This window comes from Lutra lutra, chromosome 2 (genome assembly GCF_902655055.1).
Source record: "Lutra lutra chromosome 2, mLutLut1.2, whole genome shotgun sequence".
Lineage (NCBI taxonomy): Eukaryota > Metazoa > Chordata > Mammalia > Carnivora > Mustelidae > Lutra > Lutra lutra.
In genome coordinates this window covers 1846090-1868909 of record NC_062279.1, presented here as the reverse complement: position 1 = coordinate 1868909, position 22820 = coordinate 1846090, and the positions used below count along the sequence as shown (strand labels likewise).

The 22820-nt window shown below is 56.6% G+C and overlaps 1 protein-coding gene across 7 annotated transcripts in view; it reads right to left on the bottom strand.

The window, feature by feature from the left end:
• KBTBD11 (kelch repeat and BTB domain containing 11) overlaps positions 1-22576 on the bottom strand; it is a 34229-nt gene extending 11653 nt beyond the window's left edge. Inside the window, exon 1 of one of the 7 annotated variants that reach the window (XM_047713533.1) lies at positions 22430-22576. The gene's annotated coding sequence lies outside the window, so the exon portion shown is untranslated. Of the gene's footprint in view, positions 1-12225; positions 12312-12333; positions 12397-12671; positions 12761-14918; positions 15233-22078; positions 22302-22429 lie in introns of those variants that run through there. The other 6 variants (XM_047713508.1, XM_047713522.1, XM_047713538.1 and 3 more) reach the window with 6 other exon arrangements.
• Between the last annotated feature and the right edge of the window lie 244 nt (positions 22577-22820).

Below are 22820 nucleotides of genomic sequence, written 5' to 3'. Positions count from 1 at the left end.
ACCCAGGTGGACAGCTAGGTCAAAGTCTGTTTGAACGGATTTACTGTTCTGCTTTCTTCGTCAGATCATGGATTTTTTTTTTTTTTTTTTTCTAATTCAAGAGTTCAGAGATACACAGCACGTTAGAGCTCCAGGACGCACAAGACGTTCCTCTGCTGGTGATGTAATGACCACATGGGGGAGGGGAGCAGGAAAGGAAGAGCCACTACAGGCAGCTGAAGGGGGCGCCACGTCTTCCCCGCTGCAGCGAGAGCTGAGGTCTCTGGCCGCCATGCCCCTCCCGCCCCCCCGTCCTGTGTGCGCCCGAGTCACAGGCTTGCAGAACTGAACGGACGTGTCTGCGCGGTCCTTCCAGAAACCGTGGCCACCCCGGAGGAGCGCACCGTCTCCTCTAGGTTTCCGCAAGCGCCTTTGGACACACACTCAGAATATGTTGAAATAGAAGCGTTTGTCCCTGCAGGTCCAGATTCAAGAATTACAGATTTAGCCAAACACACAGCGTGAACACTAAAGTTACAGATAGAATCATGGAGCGTCTGGAAAGAGGCACGTGAATGGCAAGACCATGCTGCACTTTCTAGCTCTGAGATGCAATTCTGGGCAGTCTGTGTGGGTGGACTCAACTCTCCCGCAGTTAATCTGTTCTGCACATCTGCTGAAATCAAACTGAGTGTCCCCCAGTGATGGAAAGCTGGGGTCAGAAAGGGGCAATGACCTGAGCCAAATAAATCCCAGTTTTTCTCAATCACTCGACCTGTTAAATCCCCATGGATACCTCAACGTTGATAAATAATTAGCAATCTTCATTCCTTTCCCCATTTATTGGGCAGATGTATACAGAACTCCTACAATGTAGCAGGAAGCGTACCAGGTATCAGGAGGCATCCAGGAACCCAGCCGATGTGGTCCCAGCCCCCACCAAGGTCCCGGTCTAGGGAGGAAGGCAAGCCTGAAGCCATTCTCTGAATTCCAAGGGAATGAGAAACCTGTGCCATGAAGGAAACACACACAGTTCTGAAAGAGAATGATGGCTGGATTGTATTTTGAGTCTGGGATCAGGAGAGATTCATCTGAGAATAGGGAATGCACACTGAACCCCGAGAGGAGAGTCGGAGTCTCGTGAGACGGGAAGCACAAGAGAGGCTAGCAAAGGGGAAATTCTGCGATGGAAACAAGCTTGACCAGTTCTAGAAACAGGAGGAGGCTGGATGCACTGGGGGGCTCTGCAGGTCAGTGGACCTGTCACGCCCATGGAGCCACAAAGTCTCCATGACAGTGGAAATCCCTTGATAGCTGGTGGAGAAGGGAAGGAGGGTGACCTGGCGGTAACGTGATCAGTCCTGGGATTGAGAAAGATGGCTTTGTGTCCTTTTACACAGAAAGAATTCACTAAGTTGCTTTTAGACTGATTTTGCATCTGCCAAAATTACTCTACCTTAAAAAAGGAACTAGATTTACATGTATCTCTATGAATACATTTCAAAAACACAATTTTGAATTTTTGAGGGCTGGCGGTTTGTAGGAAGAGACTGTGTAATCCCATTTACACACATACACACACAAAAGAACACTATGTTTTGGGAAGAAGACAATGGCAGAGATCGGGTCTAGAGGTTACTTCCCAAGAAGGAAGGAAGGAATGGGGTCTCCCACCAAGTCAGTATCATTTGTTATTTTCCTTTAAACATAAAGCATAAAGGGCAAAAGGATAAGGTGTGACCTCTTTTTAGGATACTTCTGTAATTCTTATTACATTATTTATGATGTTTTGCTTTGTTTTTAAATTTAATTTACTTATTTATGTATTTGAAAGAGAGAGAGAGAGGGAACACAAGTAGGGGGAGCGGGAAGGGGAGAAGCAGGCCTCCCGCCGAGTGGGGAGCCCGATGCGGGCGGGGCTCGATCCCAGGACCCTGAGATCATGACCTGAGCTGAAGGCAGAGGCTTAATGACTGAGCCACGCAGGCGCCCCTTGTTTACGATGTTTGGAATATCTCACAATTGATAATTTGAGGTGTTATTCTGTGCGTTTAAATGGCTGTCAGTATTTATCAGTTAATGAGTCCAGCTTAGTCCTAAAAACTGATGGAAGCTGCAGCCTCACACATAAGTAATAGGTTCATCTGCAGGATAGGAATCCCCTTAAGTTGCTTGATTCCTAGTGCTGGGGTTAACTAACTTATTCATTACTCATTCGTTAAGTAACTTATTCAAGATGCTTAAAGTTCCAGTGGAATTGAAATATGGCAAAATTAAATAAAAGCTCACCTTTTGTCATCTTTAAAGTTAAGCCCTTGGTTTTATAAAGGAGCCTTGTCCAAGGTCACACCAGTTGCCTACAGAGTTTAATTAAAACCTGTGAAAGCCTGGGGCGTCTGGGCAGCTCAGTCCATGAAGCCAGCGGCTGCCTTCACCTCCGGTCCTGATCTCAGGGTCCAGGGATCGAGTACCGCCTCAGGCTCCCTGCTCAGCGGGAGTCTGCTTCTCCCGCTCCCTCTGCCCCCCCTCCCACACTCTCTCTCTCAAATAAAATCTTAAAAAAAAAAAAATGAAAGTCCCAACCCAGTGCCTTTTCCACTAACGTCATTTGTTATTTACTGCTGTTGGGACGAGCTGGAGAAGGAGGGACCCCTTCTCTCCCACGTTTGGCTTAGGCCTGGGGCAGAGGGTCCGTGACCCCTCCCACCGCGCCTGGGCACCAGCACGTCCGCACGGGCGCCGCACGGAGGCGGCTACTTCCCGGGAGCTTCGTCCTCAGCCGCAGCAGCCGCTGACCAGGAGCGCGGACTCCTCGAGGCCTGGGGACAAGGCTCACAGCGACCCGGCCAGACGTGCAGAACCGGCCTTTCTGTTGCAGGCCCTGCACGGTGCCAGGCAGAGATCGCGAAGAGGGACCACGCGGTGGATCCAAGTGCTCTCACCACGGGGTGTTTCCAGCCTCGGCGGGGCCGGCCTGGAGGAGAGGCAGCTGAACGGCTCGCTGACCTCGCAGAGGTGCCGCCGCTGTCCCTGAGGGCACCGAGACAGCGGTCTGTGCCCGAGCCCGGGGGCGCGGCAGTGACAGCTCCACATCCAGCGGTGCAGGATCTCCAGGAGAGCGCCCACGAGGAAGGTTCGCAGCTCCGTCCGGAGTCTGAACAAGGGCCCGTCTGGTCACCTGCTGTCTTTGCAAACCCTGACCATCACGAGGAATAGTGTTCATCAACGAGTCACCAACGTCTCCATTTGTGTGGCGTTTTCTCCGTGTGAGCTTGAGGCTAACGTGAGGGGAGTTCGGGGTGAGAGAGGAAACTGCAGCCTCGCAAAGATGGTGATTTGGGGGGAAAAACAAACAAATCCAGTCGCACTTGGCAAACGCCAACCACAGTGAGCCAACTGAGTTACTCTGGGGGGCTGCGGCTTCCCAGCAAGCCTGTGAGCCCCGGGCAGCGACCCCCGCCGTCTGCCCAGGGTTCGGAGTTCCGTGAAGATGTGGGAAGTTGCTGAGTGGAAAAGAGGGCTTTGAAGCACCGTGTATCCAACCTTGTAGACACGGGTCAGGCTGTAAGCACCTGCACGGTCCACTCTGTCCCCACGGCTCCCACATGATTGGCCACTTAGGTCATCCAGCCCTCATCCAGCATGGCCACGGTGCTCCACGTCTCGGACGGAAACTGCTCCAGAAAAGCAGAGATTTCAGGACGAGGACTTTCCAGAGCATCTCATTTGCAAAACATGGGAATAATAAACAGGGAATTTTACCACTAAATTACATATATTCCTACACCATCACTAAAAACCATTCTCAGGGTCTCCAAGCATTTGGGAAAAGGTCTCCCTCACGATGCTGAATTTAAAGACCGCGATCACAAGGTGGCTCATGCCATTTAAAGAGAGAGAGAGAGTACACAGGGGAAACACATGAAGAAAGACATGGAGAGGAGCGTCTGGTGGCACCTGGTGGCTCCGTCGTAAAGCACTTGCCTTCGGTTTACGACCCCAGGCTCCTGGGATGGAGTCCCACACTGGGCTCCCTGCTCAACAGGGAGCCTACTTCTCCCTCTGTCCCTCCCCCTGCTTATGTTCTCTTTCTCTCTCTGTCAAATGAATAAATAAAATCTTTAAAAAAACAAAGACACTGAGAAAAGTGCCAAAAAGTCTAAAAGCCTTGTTGATGTGTGACTTTTTTAATAATTTTAGGTGTCTTCGAACCGCCTCTCCTCAAGGTGTACTACCGTCAGGATTAGAAAACACACACACGCCGCTGTGTATATGTGTGTATGCATTCATGCCCGTGTGTGCACACTTCTGTGAGCACATGCACGTGCATGTGTGTGTGTCCATGTACAAAATAAAACCACGCTGGGTCTGGCCAGGCCCCTGAGAGGAAGGGCACTCGGGAAAGAAAGGAGCACACGCTCCTAACAGCCAGGATTTCAGGCACATTGTCCTGAAGATGATGCATCACTTTTAAGAGTCAAATTTTGCTAAATCTTAGGCGTGACTTGGGCCGCACATTTGCAGAGAAAACACGCAGACCTAAATCCTGCCAAACCTGACAGCCTCCAGCCCAGAACCTGTTCCCAGGCTCACCCAAGGGCACCAGCTCCCTGCCTTTCCCAGAAACAAGATAAACGGAGCCCACGGGGTCAAGCCACTGCGCAGGGCCCCATGGCCACGGAGCACGGTGCTGGGCTGCAGCCAGGATCCTGCCGTGCCCTCCTTACCCCCAGGCCCTATCTCAAGTCCAGGAATGTCTGAGCTCCAACTCTGTCAAGATGCCTACAAATCCCAGGACGCTGCCACAGACAGCCCGGATGACCGGTGGATGTGGTCTGCAGACTGGCGGTGTCAGCCTCGCAGCTCCCGGGTGCTCATCTGCTGAGAAAGGGGACAGCGGAGCAGCGGGCAAGGGTGCTGCCTCGCCCCCGAGCCTCGTGCTGCTTGCCGCTGAGTGCCACCCCGTGCGTCGGGGCTCCAGGCACAGGACAAGTGCCTCTCAGCTCACACTCCACAGCCCATGGCCACGTCCAAGCAGCATGAGACTCTGCACTGCAGTGCCCCAAGAAGGCCTGAACCCTGCATGGAGACACCACCTGAGCCAGGGGTCCCGTCGGTGGGTCACAGCCTTTGCTACATCAACTGGGCCTCTGTGTCCTCTCTCGGGATTTCTCCTCAAAATGTGGAACCCTTCCAGAAGGACTCAACAGTGGGGTAAATACGACGAGTGTTGGCACTAAGACACATCCTGGTGATGTCGGTCTGCACAAACGGAGGGAAGAGACTGTCCTTTCAGTCCTGCCTTCTTTAGAACATTAACTCCGGAGCTAGTACCATTTAGTCCGACGTCCATATTCAGTCCGAGGGACTCCTGTCTGCCCTGGAAGGGCAGGAGTGTGTACAGGGGTCAGCCTGTGCCCAGCGCCACAACGAGCCCGTAACGCAGTGTGACGTGAGCTGTTGCCCAGGCGCACTCCACATAGCTATGCTGCCCCAGGATGGGGGAGGAGAGTTCCCATCTGCACCACAAACCCCACCCCTGTGAGGACAGGGGAGCACCGTCCTCCTGGCAGACGAGGTTTCTACACCTGAGCTGCCCCATGCTCTTGATCAGGGTCAAGTTCTTTCTCATCATTTAGTCACGCAGTCATTCAACAAATATCTGATAATACAAGCCTACCAATGCCAGGCCCACGTGTAGGCCAAGCAGACCACAGGGAACAGGACACAAGGAATCCTGACACACAGGTTCCCGTCCCAGCAGGAACGCCTACCCCACATCAGCCCCCCACGCCCACCCAGTGTGAGTCAGGGGGAGGCAGGTGCGGAACCAGCTTCTTGGGGCTCCTAGTCCTGGCAGGGCGGTGACAGGCACACCCCAGCCATTAGAACCAGGGACCGAGGGAATGATCACAGACAGGGGACAGGTTGTAGGGGGACAGGCCTGCTCTGGCACACCGAGGGACCCTCCCCGTAGGAAGCCAGGTGTAGTTGGGGGCAAACAGAGCAGGACTTGAGAGGAAGCCGGGAGGACAGAACAGGCCCTGGGCCCCTCACGGAGGGAGCTGCCGGCGGACGGCGAGGAGCCGGAGCTGGATGGACGCACAGGCAGATTGCTGGGGCCTGTGGTCCCTCCCAAGGGGGCCATCGCTGCAGGTCATCCCACACTGTCCCCAGCAGGTGAGGCTGACTCCCCCAGCACCGGTCCTCCTGACCCGAAGCCACCACGGGGAAGGGAGCCCGTACGGCAAAGGGCAGTGCAGCTGGTCCAGGTTCTCCCCCCGGAGGACTCGCACCCCGGACCCCCGGCCCACCTTGCAGACGTGGGGTACACCGGAGGGCCCCGGGGAAGAGACCACACATACAACAGGCCATGACTCCTGTCGGGGCACCCCGCCCAGGGTTTGGAAACAGGAGCGCCCCTCGGTGAGGTCATCCGTGCTGCCCTTGGCTGAGCAAGGCCCAGAGAGCTGTCCCCGCATGACGCTGCCCAGATCTGGGAGCCGCAGACACACAGCTGTGCTGGTGGGGGACCGTCCGCAATGACCCGGGAGCGCCCGCGCGGGGGTGGCTGCAGCGCACACTGCCGCAGAGGTGGGTGGCAGGCTCGGCCGGAGGCGCCACCAGGAGCCGTGACTCCCACAGCTCCCACCGCTGTCAGGGTGCGTGGGGTGGCCAGGCCTGCGCTCCGGGACCCCCGCTCCGCCGGCACAGGGGCTCGCGGGCTGCTGCTGGGGTCGCCCTCATTGGCTCTGATCCAGTGAGAGGAGGCAGGGGTGAGGCAGGAGGTGTTCTGCCCTCAAGGGAGATGCGGGAGACACATACAGGAAGCAAGCCTTGCGGGGGCCGGGGTCAGAAGTAAAACCGGCTCCTGTTGGCGGGCCCTGCAGGGCTGTCGACCGGCAAAGGAGCTTCAGGGAAACGATCACATCCGGGGGGCACTCGCCATCTGTGAGGGCCTCCGAATATGGGGGGCTCAGCCAGAGTGAGGCCGCTTGGGCGCTCGAGGGCAGGCCCCGCAGACTGGGTCAACGACAGCTTTTAGAAATTTTCAGGACTTTCTACAGCAGTGGTGGAGAAAGGCAAGGCCCAGGGCCGCGACCTTTGTGGGCAGGCTGGCACGAGGCCAAGAGAGCCACGGAAAACCCACCAGGCCTGTCAGCCCATCACACTGGAGGAGCTACTGCGTGGGCCCCAGACAGCACTGGAGGAAAACAGGAAACGGGCTGAGAAAACCATCAGCGGCAAACACCAGCCACTTCTTATGGAAAAGAAAGGACGACTGGGAGGGGAGAGCCAGGAATCCAGAGGGCAGAGCCAAGAGTGCTGCAAAGTCATGGCCAGGAATGAGACTGGAGCCCGGTCCAGGAACCGCCCCGTCCGCCGGCTGCAGCGCACCTTCCCCGCCTGGCTTGGGAATAGGACAGTGCCCGCGCTGATGCATTTTCCGTGTCCACGTGGCTGGGAACTGCGGCCAGACACTCCCTCGAGCACCAGTCTCTACTTGCTGAGAACGTGACTGGCTAGAGGGGACTCACATTTAAATCCATAGGCTCAGCTAAGACAGATACCCCCCGATGCAGGGGGGCTCATCCAGTCGGTTGAAGGCTGGGGCAGAGGAAAGGTTGAGACCCCCAGGAAGAGAGAATCCTGCCTCTGGACGGCCTTAGGCTCCAGCGGCCACACCAGCTCTTCTGTGGAAGGGCTCTCGCCAGGAGCACAGCCTGTGGACTGCACACCAGCCACCCCGTGATCACAGGGGCCGATACCTGCCTGTAAGTGAACCTCTCTGTGCCCAAACACGGACATCCTGCTGGTTCCAACTCGAGGGTCCGCTGCTGTGGTCCAATCCCTGCCCATCACGGCTGCTGGATGTCTGGGGCAGACAGCGCCTCTCCTCGGTGTGTGGGTCTTCGTGTGACGAATGAGCTCAAGGACTAGGGCCCAGGGGGCCTGCTGTCCTCGATGAGATCCCGCGGTCTGAGCCTGAGCCATGGCAGGGTGAGATTTGGGGGCTGGATGCGGGAGTCATGCCACTGCACGTGGGAGGAATGTGGATTTAGTGGCGAGAGGATGGGCTGTGGCAGATGGTGTTTTCCAAAGATGGCCCCACGGACACGTCACACCCAGCATGATCTCCTCACAACAAGAGGGCATTCCTCCATGGAGGGGAGGGCCACGTTCCCCTCCCGTGATCGGGGCAGGCTGGGAACTGTGGGAAGTGCCGCAATGTGACTTCTAAGCCTCGTTTAGGAAAGGGCGTGCAGCTCACACAGCCCTATCTGCTTGGGACACAGTCCTGAGGAGCCGTGCCCCAAGATGGAAGAATTCCTGCACATAGACGCTGCTGGGAAGGGGAGGGCCCCCGGAGCGGCCACAGAGACAGACAGACAGGCTCCCGGGGCCCCAGCTGCTCCAGCCCCCACCTGATGGCTTGAGGCCGGTCTGGACCCCAGACACCAGAGACCAAGAGCCTCAGGGTGGTCCCAGCTCTCATCCTTCAGACTAGCCTATGTCCTGCAGAGTGGCACAGAGGTGAGCTGTCCCCACTGAGACCCACTCAGACTGTAGACCTGAGTAAATGGGTTTGAAGCCACTCCCTTAGTCTGCTCCAGCTGCTATCACAAACATACCATGGCTTTAATGGCTTGCAAACAACAGACTGATTTCTCACTGCTCTGGGGGCTGGGCAGTCCTAGATAGGGGGCCCGGCATGGCTGGGTGAGGGTCCTCCCCAGTGGCCGACTTCTCGCTGTGTTCTCACACAGCTGAGGGTAGAAAGAGGGCAGGCTCACACCTCTCTCTTCTCAATAGGGCACTAACCCCATTCAGGAGGGTACCATCCTCATGACCAAGTGGCCTCCCACAGGCCCCACCTCCAAATACCATTGCACAGGGGCTACAGTTTCACACGCCTTCATGGGGGACTTGAGAGACACCCCCAGTCACTGGAACAAGGCTCTCACAGCCCATATGGAGAACTGTGGGTTGCAGCTTTGACAACGGGAAGCCATTAAGCACCCCACGTCAGCTCTGTTTGTAAATGACCATTCTGACCGCGGCATGAGAAACTGACCAGAGGGGACAAGAGTGATGTCCAGTGACCCAGCAGGGGACAACTGCCACCGTGAAAGCAACAGGCAATGGTGGCTCCAAGGTAGCAGGGTCAGGGAGCACACACACAAAGGATTCGTGTCAGACTTTATCATACAACAGTAATAAGAGCGTTAAAATGGGCACTGATCATCCCACTTCATGATTTCCCTTTATGATTCAGTAGGTCTCAGTTCTGTAAATTTAATCCACATCCTACTCCAACAAATCCTAAAGCATAAAGCCCCATCAGTTTACTTAAAGGGAAAAACACAATTAATTTAGGATTAACATTATCTTAAGTTACAGATCATGACTCTCTGCTCTAGGTGCTCCTCCCTGGCTCTCCTTCAGTTTTTCTGTGTGTCCTGTTCCTCACCACAGGGCCTTTGCATATGATTTCCCCTGGAACTCTCCTTAGCCACTCTCATCCTTATGACCTGTGCTTTCATAGTTTATTCCTTTCCTTCAGAGCACTTGGTTTGTTACTACAGGTGAATTTACACGGTCCCATGCTTACCACCTTTCACCTTGTAGAGTCTCAGCCACAAGAAGTGGGGACTGAGTCTACCTCACTTGCCATTGTAGTCCTAGCACCTAGAATGGTGCCTGACCCACGGAGGCACTCAAAAAATATTTGCAAAAGAAGGAAATTAATTTTTAATTGGTCAACCATTGCACAAGAAATGGGATGGCTTCAACTTCCAAGGCACTATTTTAATATCCTTTCTAGCAGGAGCCAGGTTCTTGGCAAAAGATAAACTCCTAGAAGTTTTTATTTTATTCCAAAAGTTACTGCTGCTCTGTTTGAACTATATTGCAAATATGCACTGGGTACGGACACTATAATTTTAGCATAATTACAATAATTGCAAGAGAAAAACCCCAGTCAGGGCCACAGTGGAGACGGTAATCGCTTGAACTCCAGAGAAGAGCAGATATGACCCTGAGTCACCAGGGAAAGATGTGCAAAATGGCACAGTGGGTTTCTGATCTGCAAGCAGGAGGCCCCACAGGGCACCTCCGAAGCCCACTGAGGCAGCCATCCTCATGGGTCACACAGCTCAAATGTAGGGAAGCTTAGGGCACTGCAGCTGCCTAAGTGATTCCAGATGCCTTGCAAAGCTCTTCTTACTGAGCAATTTATGCTGTTGGCATTTAGAAAACAACAGAAATATGATTCCAGATGGAGGCGTTCAGAGCTTGGAGAGCCTCTGTTTTTTGGTACAGGAACAAAGACTCCAAAGGTGTATTTTAAGCTAAAAAGAGACCTTCACTTTCCCAGTGCCAAAGCTGCTGCTTGTATGGGGACCCATGGAAATAAAGTCAGAAGCAAGGGGGACTCTCTAGAAAGATGTTCAGAGACAATCGCTACAATTCCAGATCCTTCCATTCTCCTACTAACGCACAAAGTGCTCTGAGGGTTTTGTGCTCTGAGGGTCGAGGTAGGGCCTTTCCTGAATGAATGCCCAGATTATCAGAAAGGCAAGAGGGCCATATACACAGTCGCCCAGCCTGGAGGCTAAGATCCACAACATTCAACTTCTCTTCTCCCCTCCCAAACCAAGACTGCTTTAAATACAGGCAAAATCTTCTAACTCTTCTCATTGTGTTCTAATTATATTATCAGCAATGTCTGCACAGTTGACACTAAGAGCTCAAAAGACTTTTAATCTCATTAAAATTTTTGCTTAGTTATCCCCCCGAAGAGACAGTTGGAATAACAATTACCATAAATTTGCAGACAATGGCCGGTCTCTGGCAGAAATCTGAAGGCAGGGGGAGGCTGTCTTCTGTGGGTTTCGGAGTATGGAGAGGGGTATTCTAATAATAGGACGCCATTAGCTCAGGATAAAAGGCTCAAGGGCACCGTTGGCATCCATTAGGAGTTCCTAATTAGAGTCTGAGTAGCTACCACTTAATGAGATGGAGGGAAGTGGCCAGAGAACAGGCTGGGAACAGGGCGAACCCTTCATTCCCTCGATGCTCCAGCGGGATGAACAAGAATTTAAGACCTGCTGGTCACGAGCCTTTAGTGGTTTGAGCAGAAATGCAGCGTCTTACCAAACTGGCTTTTCTTTTTCTTTGCCCTTAGAATAAATATGGGGGGGGGGGGATAGAGTTTGAAAATATGGTTTTGTAAAAAATTAAGAGGTGGTAGAATTATCTAAAACTTTCCTGATTTAAGTTATGGAAATAGTCCCTCCAGAGCTGGGGACCCTCCCGCAAGAACTGCGCGGTCCTGTGCAGGAGGCAGGGGTCCCCAGCACGTGGGGGTGCCGACGGGGCGGGAAGCGAGGCTGGCACCGAAACTCCCTCCAGACGTGTTCTGAGCGATGGCGCGGGTGAGCCGGTTGCGCGCAGCCCGCATCCCCCGCCCCATCGTGATGTCGGGCACGTTCGCACAGGCCACCGGGCGCCCGGCTCCGTCCTGGGGTAAGGCCTGCGCCAGAAAAAAGCGCGCGCGGCGCACTGGCCCAGACCCCCGCCCCCCACCCCCACGAGCCGCGGCGGAGGCCGGCGAACCCAGGGGGGCTTGCGGTCCTCAAGTGCGGCCACAGGGCGCAGAGCGGCCGGAGGAAGAGAAAGGGCAACGCGCCGTGGACGTGGATCCCGTCCCTCCGCTTCCCCGCGTCCCGGTCCCGGAGAGACCTCTCTCCCGCCTCCTGCGGCCCCACGAACCGCGCGCTTCCGAGGCGCAGCGCGCAGGCCCGGGCCAGCCCCCAAGAACGCGCGGACCCCCGGCCGTGCCAGCCGCAAACGTGGCCACGGCGCCCCCCACCCAGCCCCTCCCCGAGCGACTGTTTCCCCGGTGGCGGTCACCGCGAGAGCAGCGCGGGGGCTCGTCGTCCTCGGGACGCAGCGCGGCTGCCGAGTCCCACCCGCCTCGCCCCACCACCGGCACGCCCCGCAGGCGGCGGCCACCCTCTTCCCGGGGGAGTCCTTGCGGATCGGCCTCCCACCTCCACGCCGGCGCCCCCGGGGACAAGACTGCCTCCCGCCCACCCCTCTGCCCACACCTCCACCGGGGGAGGGCCGCCCCCGGCCGCCTCCCCCACCTCGGCAGCCACCCCCTCTCCACCCCTGCTTCCCCAATCCTGCGCCTCCGGGGGCGTTTGGCCACCGCCTTCCGTCCTCGGGGCCCTCCCCTACCTCGCCGCTCTGCGACGCGCCCGCCACCCCCGCGCCCACCCGAGCGGGGACTAGGAGCCCCAGTCGGTGGTCTCCGGCGCGCATGCGCGCGGGCCTCTTCCCGCGCACCTGTGAGAGCGCCGGAGGCGGGGCGGCCGCCTCCCGCGCACCTGTGCGAGCGCCCGCGGGTTCGCCAGCATCCTCCCGCGCGCAGTCCAGCGCCCTGGGGGGTCTTCCGGCTCTTCCGGCGCCCCCGCGAGTGCCTCCGGGAGGGTCCTCCGCCGCTTCCCGCGCGCCAGCGAGCGCCCCGGGTCCCTCCGGCGCCTTCCCGCGCTCCCCAGAGTGCCCGGGGTGTTCCGGCGCCGCCAGGCCCGCCCGGCGAGTCCCCCTGCGCCCTCGCCCCCGGGAAGCGCGCTCCCCCAGCCCGCCGCGGAGCGGACGGCAGGGCCCAGGCACTGGGCACTCACCTCGGCCTTGGAGGCCCAGCCGCTCCGCCGAGCGCGCCCAGGCTTCGAGCCGCGGGGGCGGGAGCGGCCACAGCCTCCGCCGGGCGCGCGTGCACACGGGCGCGCAGCCTCCGGGCTGGAGCGCGAGCCCGCGCCGCCCCTGCCCGCTCCGGGGACGGGGCTGCGGCTCCGCGCGGGGCCCTCCTCCGCCCGCCCGCCCGCCGCCCGCCGCTCGCTTAACCCTTTCCGCAACCGCGGCAGTTCCTGCAGATGCGGGCGCTCCAGGCGTGGAGAGCGGCACCACCTGTGTACCCACGACGGCCCCACGCGGAGGGGCGCCGACGGCGAGCTGGACCCCGGCTGCACCTCGTGAATATTGCCTGAACCCCCCAGCCACCCCACAAGAAGCGAAGACCAGGTTTCCGCCAGCGCGCTGGGGTCTCTGCCAGAGGCCACACTCTTTTGGTCCAGCTGCCCCTCCCCCGCCCATCCTCTGCCAAACCGTGAGATAATGGGCTGTAGTGTGTATATATTTTGTGCGGGAAATTAGAGACGATGCATTGTTGACATATGTAGTGGTTGAAAACCTATCGCCTGCCTCCTTGTAGATTCCAGAATAAAAAAGAAAAACGTTCATCACGCTGTAGGAAACCCGGAAACTTGTTCTGTCCAGCAGTGTGGCCTCAAGCATCCCCAGCTCCCTTCAGTTCCGGCTGCGGGTGCAGCCACCGGGCCAGCCTGTCGGGGCCTCACGGAGAAGCGGACAGCAAGCTCCCCGGAGAGCTGCCCATGGACGGGGAAGACATTTCCACGGACTTCAGCGGCTTTTTATTCCTGCATACAGCTGCTTCCTGCTGGGGTCAGTTCTAGTTAACACCGGGCCCCCAGGGTCAATGCTATTTTTAAAGGTTTTGTGCAAAATAAGGTTGATTAGATTTCCACAGGCACAGAGGGCCTCAGACTCTGCTTTGTTTCAAGTGTTGCTTCTGACAGTCTTTGCCAGCTTACTGTGCTAGGAGGCTTTTGGATTTCAGGACCAGAGCTAAGACTATGAGAACATCCTTAATTCCTTCAGTGGCCAACCAGAACACACCCGGATTTGGATCCAAGGCAGCAGAAACCAAGCAAACCACTGGGGTATGTATTTTTACATCATTGGTTAACTCTAGCAGAAACATCTTCTGGGGACTGACATCATTCCCATCATGGCCCATGTGAATTTCGTTCTGTTCACTCCAGAAATACTCCAAAATCTCCTGGGATCTTTTCAGTGATGTCTCTTTACCTTCACGTGGAGCCCGTGTCACTAGCTCACCCTTCACCATTGACGCAGAGACGCCTGGAACACAGTTTAAACTCGTTTCCCCAGCTGTGCCTGCGGGCCTCGCTCCCATTCTTTCTCAGAGGAGCTTTAGGCCGACCCACAGAGTCAGAGCTCCGCGTGGCTTCCCCACCCACTTGTGTGGGTCAGTGTCCAGTGGCCGGCCACTAGCTTTCCCCAACCACTGGTACTCTTGCCAGTGAAGTACTGGCCCATCTCCTCCACCATTCGGCAAACTTCCAGGGGTCCGGTCATGTGTCATAATTAGTTTTTCTTTTCACTTCACAACGCTTGCCATATACTAGATTCTCGGTAAATGTTTATTGAATGAAAGAAAAAGTAAATGAATTAACTGAAAATATTCATCCATCCCCTACACCATCTGGCAGATAAGGTGTGTGGGGAGCCCCATCCATTTTCAGACTGTACATGTTTTATTTTAAAAAACATACTAGGGCCCCAGTATGGTCTATGGGAATTGTAGAGGAACGATCCATGCACTTAATGAGTTCCGTCAAACTACAGGGACCTGCAGAGTGCCTGAAACCGAACGTGGGACGTAACAACATCAAGAAGGACTTAACTTAAACATTAAATAACATCTATTTTAAGAGTACTTCAAGAATAGTATTTTACTATTTTCAATTTTCCACGGCTCAGAAAGAGCCAAATCGTGCATGGCCGATCTGAGGAAATGTACAAATACATCACTGCAGAGCTGTGGAGAATGTAAATGAAACTCGGAAATGTCCTGGGTAGGACGGTCTGCAACCCCCTGAATGCTGGGGTCTATAGCAGCCTGAGCTCCAGGCCTGGGGGACTCTGAGCCCCATTTGGAAGCTGCGTGGAGAAACCAAGAGAGCATGGTCTTGGAATTCGGCAGGTTGGATCTCAGAGCCCCATCCCACCATCTGCAAGTCTTGAGAATTTTGAACAAGAGACCTGACCTCTCCGTGCTCCGCTCTCCTCTTCTGTAGATCGGGGATATGATTGTTCCCTCCAATGGGGACAAACCGAGGTGATTCCGTCAGTGCTCTCGGTGCCGCGAGTCCTAAGTGCAGGCGCAGGCCAACTCCACTCCTCACTTCTGTTCTGAGTCTGTCCCCCCTCCTGGATGACTGTCAGCAAATGCACTCAAGCTCTCCAGTTCTGGGCTCCCCCAGACTGGGCTCATCATGCATGTGCAGGACTTAGACATAGACGAGGTACGTGGCTGTCACTGAGTCACCAGTTCTGAGCCCTGTTAGGACTTTAGATACCGTTTCCCTACTGGTGCTGATACCAGAAAGCATATAATTTCCCCAAAGGTTTTAATAACCCGTAAGAGTTTATGCATTCTTGCCTTCCAAAAAAAAAAAAAAAAAAAGGCAATTAAACTCCACTAACTGTCAGGAATCGATCCAATTGCTACAAACTACTTTGAGTCCCTTGGCATGAAAAATTAATTAGAATATCCTGCGTGGGTGTGGGAACAACACTCCGTGCTTCATGTAAAACGTCTGCCCACGTTGTACCAACGTGAGGCCATCTTCTCCACCAGGCTCCCTAAAATTCGCCTTTCCCCACCGCGACGGCCCCCTTCATCTCTGATGGACCGGGGGCCATTGGCACTGTTGGGAAAGCTACATCTTGAATATTGTGAAGTCCTTTCCCTCATGTCTTGAGTTTTCCCAAGCATCTAATTAGCCAGCGTCTGAGAAATTTACACTCGGGAGAGTATGCGCCTACGTCCCCCGAAATACTGCTGACGAGGGAGGAGGACTTATACGCACATACTGACAGCGTGCTGCTGACGTCACCCAGACTTTCATGTTACAGACTCCCCCCGCGTAGGATGATACCTGGAGCTCCTGATTTGAACGGGACAACCAAGACCCATCTTTTTCACCTTCTAGAGCAAGTTGTGACCACTGCTTGCCCATTCCACGGGAGGGTGATGCCTTGTTGTACTGAATGTCTCCCTCCCGCTGTCCTCCATCACACTCCGTGGGATGCTGGCGCCTGGCCTGTCCTTTCCTTCACTCGGCTGCAGGCCACCAGGAGGCCATGAATCTTTGTCACAGGAGTCGATACGGCAGCCACTAAGAGACCATTAAGCTCATGAGTGCTGATACTGGTAAACCTTCTTTTGGAAAAGATGTAAAAATTTAACAGTTATTTTAAAATATTTTCAAGGTATGTGTTCATAGTGTTAGAGCAAATTACTTGGAATGAAATCTGATTTCACCTAAGTCTACGTAGTAGTACATTCATGCACAAGCGTACGCATACTTGTGCAGAACACCTCGTGTAGATGAACACATGCACCACGTCAGAGCTGGGAATGTCTCCATTCTGCCGTGCAGGAAGGTGGCCTCCGGAGAGTTTAGCGTAACTCATTTGACGCGTGGTGGGTCAGGGATTCCCACCCCGTCCAGCCCCAAAGCCCTTCCTCACAGTGAAGCACGGTCTTCTCGAATGAATCAATCTAATCTTTGGAGTAAAAATCAAGAAGGCTGATGAGCACAAAGGTTCTTATGGGCTAGGTTGTGCCCCACTCCCCACAGAGATCTGCTGGAGTCCTAACCCCTTGGTAACTCAGAAGGGGACCCTATTTGGGGAAGGCAGCCAACCAAACATGAGGCCATCAGGGTGCCCTAGTGTGTGACGAGTGTCCTTCCAGGAGGAGGTTCAGTCACAGGTGTGGACGGGAATAGAGAAAGTGACAGACGCAGATAGGAATGACGGATGCCAGGGACACCAGGAACCCCGGAGGCCCAGGTTCTCTGACAGCCCTCAGACAGCGTGGCCCGTGACACAGGGGTGTCAGCCTAGCCTCAGAACGGCGGGAGCATCCAAATCTGTGGTCTACGTCCCTCCCCCACCCCTAGATGGTGCTGACTCAGGGCAGCCCCGGGAAACTGACACAAAGGTCTCGCGTCTTCTCTGTGCAGGCCGTGCCTTCCAAGCAGTCCGCCACGAGCAGTCAGGGGTTTTGGTTCTTATTTGAAATTGATTGTGGATGGTCCTTTCTAAAATACAGTAAAAATGAATTGGTAGAAAAAGGAGGATTTAGAAACGATGTACAAAATACGAAGCCATTTCCTTCATATGAAGCTAAAGGGGCCTAGACCCGGTCTGTGCCCAGCACACCGCACGCCACGTCCGGTGGGGGCTCTGGGAGGCGGCTGTGGCCCGGGCTGTCCCCTCCATCACGGACAACTCCAGAGCCCACCTGCCGACACGAGGGCGGCCAGCTGGTCCTTGCGAAGCCCCAGACCACAGCACTCAGAGTGGACGCGGGTGGACGTCTCCTGCCCACTTTTTCCAGACGATGTCTTATTCTGGAATCAGGCAATGCACTTGTGAAAAATTAGTCTGGGGCGAGGGGAGGGATGTCTGAACATGGTTCTCATCTCCGGTAAATCTTTGCAGAATCGAACAGCCTTCCACCAGACGGCTCTTCCCTGCTGCTCTCTGGGATTCAGCGGGCGCCGGGCAGCCACACCAGGAGAGCCTACCTGAAAGCTCTCAGGAAGCAGGATGCTCCTCAGTGTGTTTACAAAGTGCCGGACCCTGATGCTTGCCCTGCCGCTTCCCCTTGCCCGGCCGCTTCAGCCCTCAGCCTCCGGGGACACAGGCGGCAGCTTCTGCGGGAGGAAGGGTGGTGGGTGGAGGGAGCCCCCCTTCCTCTTGGCCGCCCCACCCACCACTCCTCGCTGTTTCCTTCTGCAGAGGGAGAGCCAGGCCACCAGAGGGCAGGGAGCAGGCGGCCGAGCTGGGGCAGGCCACCACCGGTCCAGCTCCACCTGCTTCCTGATGAGCTGCCTGCTGGGTCTCCCCACCCCCAGCAACCACAACCAGTGGGGTCCCACTCCGGAGTCTCGGTGGGAGAGGATCCCCGGGAAACCACTGGAATCATCAGAACGCGTGTGGCTCTGGACCCTTCTGGAGCCCCGCTGGGAGCCCCCAAGAGCCATCAGATGGGGTGGAGGGGGGTCCTGGTGTGGGAATGTCCGTGGCCCTCCCACAGAACGCTCCCCAGGTCCCGGGAGTGCTTCTGCCTGCACAGGGGCCCCCTGTCCCAAGCCGGTTCTGCCTCCTGCCCCAGGGTCTCTGCCAGGACTCTGCGGCTCAGTGGGTGCAAAGCTCCCAAAGCCGCTGGTTGGGGGTCTGTGTCCGCCTCCCTGCCGGGTTTCCTGTGCAGGGACAGCTTCCCGCATGTCTGCGCCTGAACGGACAGGAGCTGCATAGTTCTCTCCCGTCCTGCCACAGTCAGCCCGGCTGCCCTAGCAAATACCAGCCCTGCTTCCTTCCTTCGTTCCTCCGGCGTCTGGGGGCTGCGAAGTCCAGGGTCATCAGGGTGTGGCAGACCTGCCGACACAGGGAGGGAGGGTCCTTGGCTGTGTCCTCCTGTGGCAAGAGCGACCTCTGGGTCTCCTTCTCTGATAAGGACACTCATCCCGGCCCGGGCCCACCCTCAGGACCTCATCTGCCCTGACTTGCCCCCCAGAGACCCTTCTGCAGGCGCCGGGCTGCTGGGGTTAGGGCTTCAGCCGGTGAATCCGGGGCCCAGACCTGCAGTGCGTAGCAGGCCCTCGGAGAAGAAGGGAGGAAGACACACGCTGGCCTACCCCAAAACTAGCACTACTGGACTGTTCCGTTCTTTGTGCCTTTTATTTCCCCTTGAAAGTGTGCTGTTTTGCTCTTAAAACTGGAAAAAAAAAAAAAAAAAAAAACTAAACCAAAACTGCATGTGGTTACTTTGGACGAGTGTGTTAGGGAAGGAGCTCCACAGAGACTCTGCTGGCCACCCCGGCTCTACCGGCCCCTTGTTTCCAGCTGTCTCCTCTCTTCAGGGGCCCCCTGCTTCCCCCTACCCGGCCACAAGGTCAAGCCCCGGCCCCAGGCCTCTGCAGGGCAGGAGCGTTCTAGGAGGGTGCATTCTGAAGGGACAGTGCTCGCGCCCCGGGACCTACTGCCTCTGCCTTGTGCGAGGGTACAGGGTCCCCTGCAAGGACTCAGCAGGGGGAGCTCGGGCCGCTGAGCCGCTGGTGGACTCGAGAGCCGGTGCCTCCAAACCATGCCCCAGCTCCCTTAGAGAACAGTAACATATCCTGTGCACAAGGCCTCTGACCTGGGCTCAAGGGGCCTGCGTTTGGGGTCTTACCTGTGCCAAGTCCTTGGACATGGGAGACCCACCAGGCTGCAGGTGTGCTGTGGGAACACCTGGGTGGCTTAAGCTCTCAGAGCCCCCTGCTGAGATCAGGTCACCCTCACCCCTCCCACCGCCTGCTCTCGGCCAGCAAAGCAGACAGGACAGAGAAGAGGAGGTCAGAGAGCATGTCCCAGGCCTGGAGAAGTCCACCCTGGACCGCAGCCCCTCAGGGGAGAGAGGGGAGGCCGCGCCGTCGGGGAACCCTCTGGGGTCAGGCGGCACTGCGGTGATTCTGAACAGGGAGCTGCGCGCTGGGGAAGCTGCTGGGACACGGGCAGGCGGCTGGTGCGTGGGCTGCCGGTCACCCCCAACAGCAGGCTCTCTGCCCGAAGGAGGAGCCACCTTGTCCCCCACTCCCAGTGGTAAAAAGACCCTCCAGACTATTTTCCTGTGCTATCCTCCCCTTCTCCCTGAAAGGCCTTCATGGCCCACGACAGTGTGAGAAGGAAGCTGGAAGCCTTCTCAGAGACTCCCCGTGCGGCGGCCCGGCTGACCGCCCCTCTAGCAGGCCTAGTACTACACGCATCAACACTGGTGTTTTTAACCCACAGGACTGTGCAGGGTCCCTGTGGTTGCTGTGACAACTGGGGCCAGAAAACTGGGGCCATCAAACAATACCGATTTATTTCTTAGGAACCCAACCTGGGCCTTGCTGGGTAAAGTCTACCTGTTGGCAGGGCCGGGTCCTTCTGGAGACTTGAGGGGAGAACCTGTTTGGTCATGTTTGCAGTACTCGGAAGCCCTTTCCTCTGCTGTCACGGCCGGTGGCGGGCCACCTGCAGCCCCCTCCCAGGCCCGTCTGCTTCTCTGACCCGCCCGCCTCTCCCCAGCAAGGACCCTTAGGACAGTACCTGGGCCCCAATGATTCAGGCTCGTCCCCTCATCCCAAGATCCTTAATTGAGTCTCTGCTAAGTCCCTTTAGCTGCGTAAGTTAACACATTCATGGGAGCAGAGGGCGAGGATGTGGCCATCTGTGGGGGCCGTGACTCAGCCCGCCACCCGCACGCTGAGATGGGTGAGAGCTCCGGAGCCACCCGGCGCGGCGTGGACAGCGGCCAGGGGGAGCACAGGGTCCCAGCTGCGTGGGCGGCTCCCCGCAGTGTCCCCTGCAGGCAAGCAAGCCGCGCACTCGCTGGAAGACTGAACACAGTCAACAAGAAGTGGGGAAGCTGTGGGAGACGCAGAATGACCAGGGATGGCAGGGCTGCTTGCTGGACACGGAGTCCCGGGGGAAGAGGCGTCCATCAGGAGCCACTGCTGCAGGCCGGCCACACGCCAGGTATGGAGTGAGACCTTCACCATCACTTGGTTTAAATCCTGTCACCCTCGTGAGGCAGGAACTAAGTGCATTTCACAGATGACACAGGTGAGGCTCAAAGACACAATCTGCTCAAGGTTGGATGTTTAGCAAACCTATGTGGTAAAGCTCTTACTTGAACTTCAAAGCCCCTGGGGCGCCTTGGTAACGCAGTCATTAAGCATCGGCCTTCGCCTCAGGTCATGATCCTGGGGTCCTGGGATTGAGCCCCACAAGGGCTCCTTATTCAGCAGGGGACCTGCTTCTCCCTCTACCCCTCCCCTTGCTTATGCTCTTTCTCTCTCTTCCCCCTGCCTCTCTCTCTGACAAATAAATAAAAATAAATAAAATCCTGAATTTCAAACCCTCTGGTCTTAAACCCTTGTCTGTTCTTTCTTAAAAGTGAAAGGACGTCTCAGAATGCAGACACGGACCAGGCGGGTGGCTTCCAGCAATTTGCTGGTCAGTAACTTGGCCAGAAGGACGGTGGGAGCGCTTTCCTGGAGCAGGAAGTGCAGACACATATACCTCCCAGCACACCGCCTGCCTGTTCTTCCTGGAAATTCAGAGCCCCTGATGGTCAACCACGGCCCCTGGGGACCCCCCCAAACCCAGCCCGTGGATCCCCGTCTGAAGGGATTCTGTCCGGTGAGGAATTCCACAGCGGAGCCCCTCATGGCTCTCTGATTCCGTGGGAGGCCGAGCCCAAAGTTACCACGTGTATAGATCTGGTGTGCACGTGTGGACCGTGCCTAACACGGGGTGTGGCCAGCAGCAGCTTCTCTCTCTCTGAGTACAAATCCGTACCCGCTCTTGCTTCAATGAGCTCATTGCCCCGTTAGTCTGTATCAGGAGTTCCGGGTCGGGACCTAAACAAGGTATTTTTTAAATGTTTTTTAATCTTTTAATGTTTATTTTTAGAGAGAGAGTGTGTGAGCATGAGTGTGAGCTGGGGTGGGGGAGGTGTAGGGGAACAGCAAGAGACAGAGAGAGAGACAGAGAGAACCCCAAGCAGGCTCCACACCCAGCATGGATCCTGGTATGGGGCTTGATCTCAACCCTCAGATCATGACCAGAGCCAAAACCGAGAGTCTGGTGCTTAACCAACTGAGCCACTCAGGCCCCCTAAACAAGGTATTTTTATGTTCAAATTAGAGCAGCAGTGCTGAGGCGAGGCAGACACAGTGAGGAGCCTGGGACATCTGAGAACAGAGCAGGAATCCCATATGTTCACACCAAAAAAAGAAATCAACCAGCTGATCTCCAGGGGAGCACGAGAACACGGAGACCTGGTGTTCTGGCCACGGCACAGCAGACAAGGGGCTGTCCTGTGCTCCGGGGCATCCAGCAGCATCCCCGACCTCGGCCGGCCTGCTGCCCCGTCCAGTCCTCTGTCAGTGCCCCCCACAAGTAACGACAACGAACACGTCCCCAGACATGGGCAACTGTCCCTGGGGGGTGGGCAAATCGCCCCTGGTTGAGAACCACTGAGCTAGAGACGATCGGACAGGAATCCCACATATTGGGCACCACGGTGGGGAATAAAAAAGAAAAACAAGCAGTGATTATTTCCGATAAGCAGAAAAAAATAAACAACGCCTCCGTTACTTACCTACCCAGAACACAGCGCAGGGCGCTTTCCCGGGCCTGCCTGAGGGTGTGTGAGCCACACTTCCACACCCCCGCACCTCGGAACCTGTCAGAGTGGGGACGGAGCACTTACGGGTCATTTCTGATTCCTGTGCCCTCACTTCCCGGGGGCTGCCCCCGGCTCTGCGTGCAGCCACTGCCCCAAAGCAGCACCGGTGGGCAGCCAGGCACGCTCCCTCCTCCTCCGCCAGCATCTCCATGGGCCCGCCCCCTCTCGCCCCGCCCCCTCTCGCCCCGCCCCCACGCTCACCCCCCGCCCCTCCCCGCCCCAGGCTTTGCCTCCACCATCACGCGGCTTTCTGGAACACTGCACCTGCCCTACGGTTGGTCGTCCTCCTACGGCAGCTCGTTCTCGGGCTCAGCGGCGGCGCTCCACACAGGGTGATCCTTGGGAACCGAAGCCCCTGGAGACCCGCTGGGCCTCAGCTGGAGGTGACGGGGCGCAGACCCGCAGCCAGCAGGCCCCTCCTCCTGGTGATGCGTTACCATCACCCACAGTTTAGCACCGACACCGAGGGGGACATTCCCAGGTCACGTGAAACCTCTGATTTCTGTGGCCAGTCTCTATGTGGTTTTGCTTCCAACCCTTCTGTTTGCTCCGCGGCCTGGCCGGGTTCCAGGCAGCCTAGTTACACAATCCCGCCTTTGCGGAGCCCCAGCCAAGGGTCTGCGCCTCCCCCTCCTTCCCTGCAACCCCACCCCCC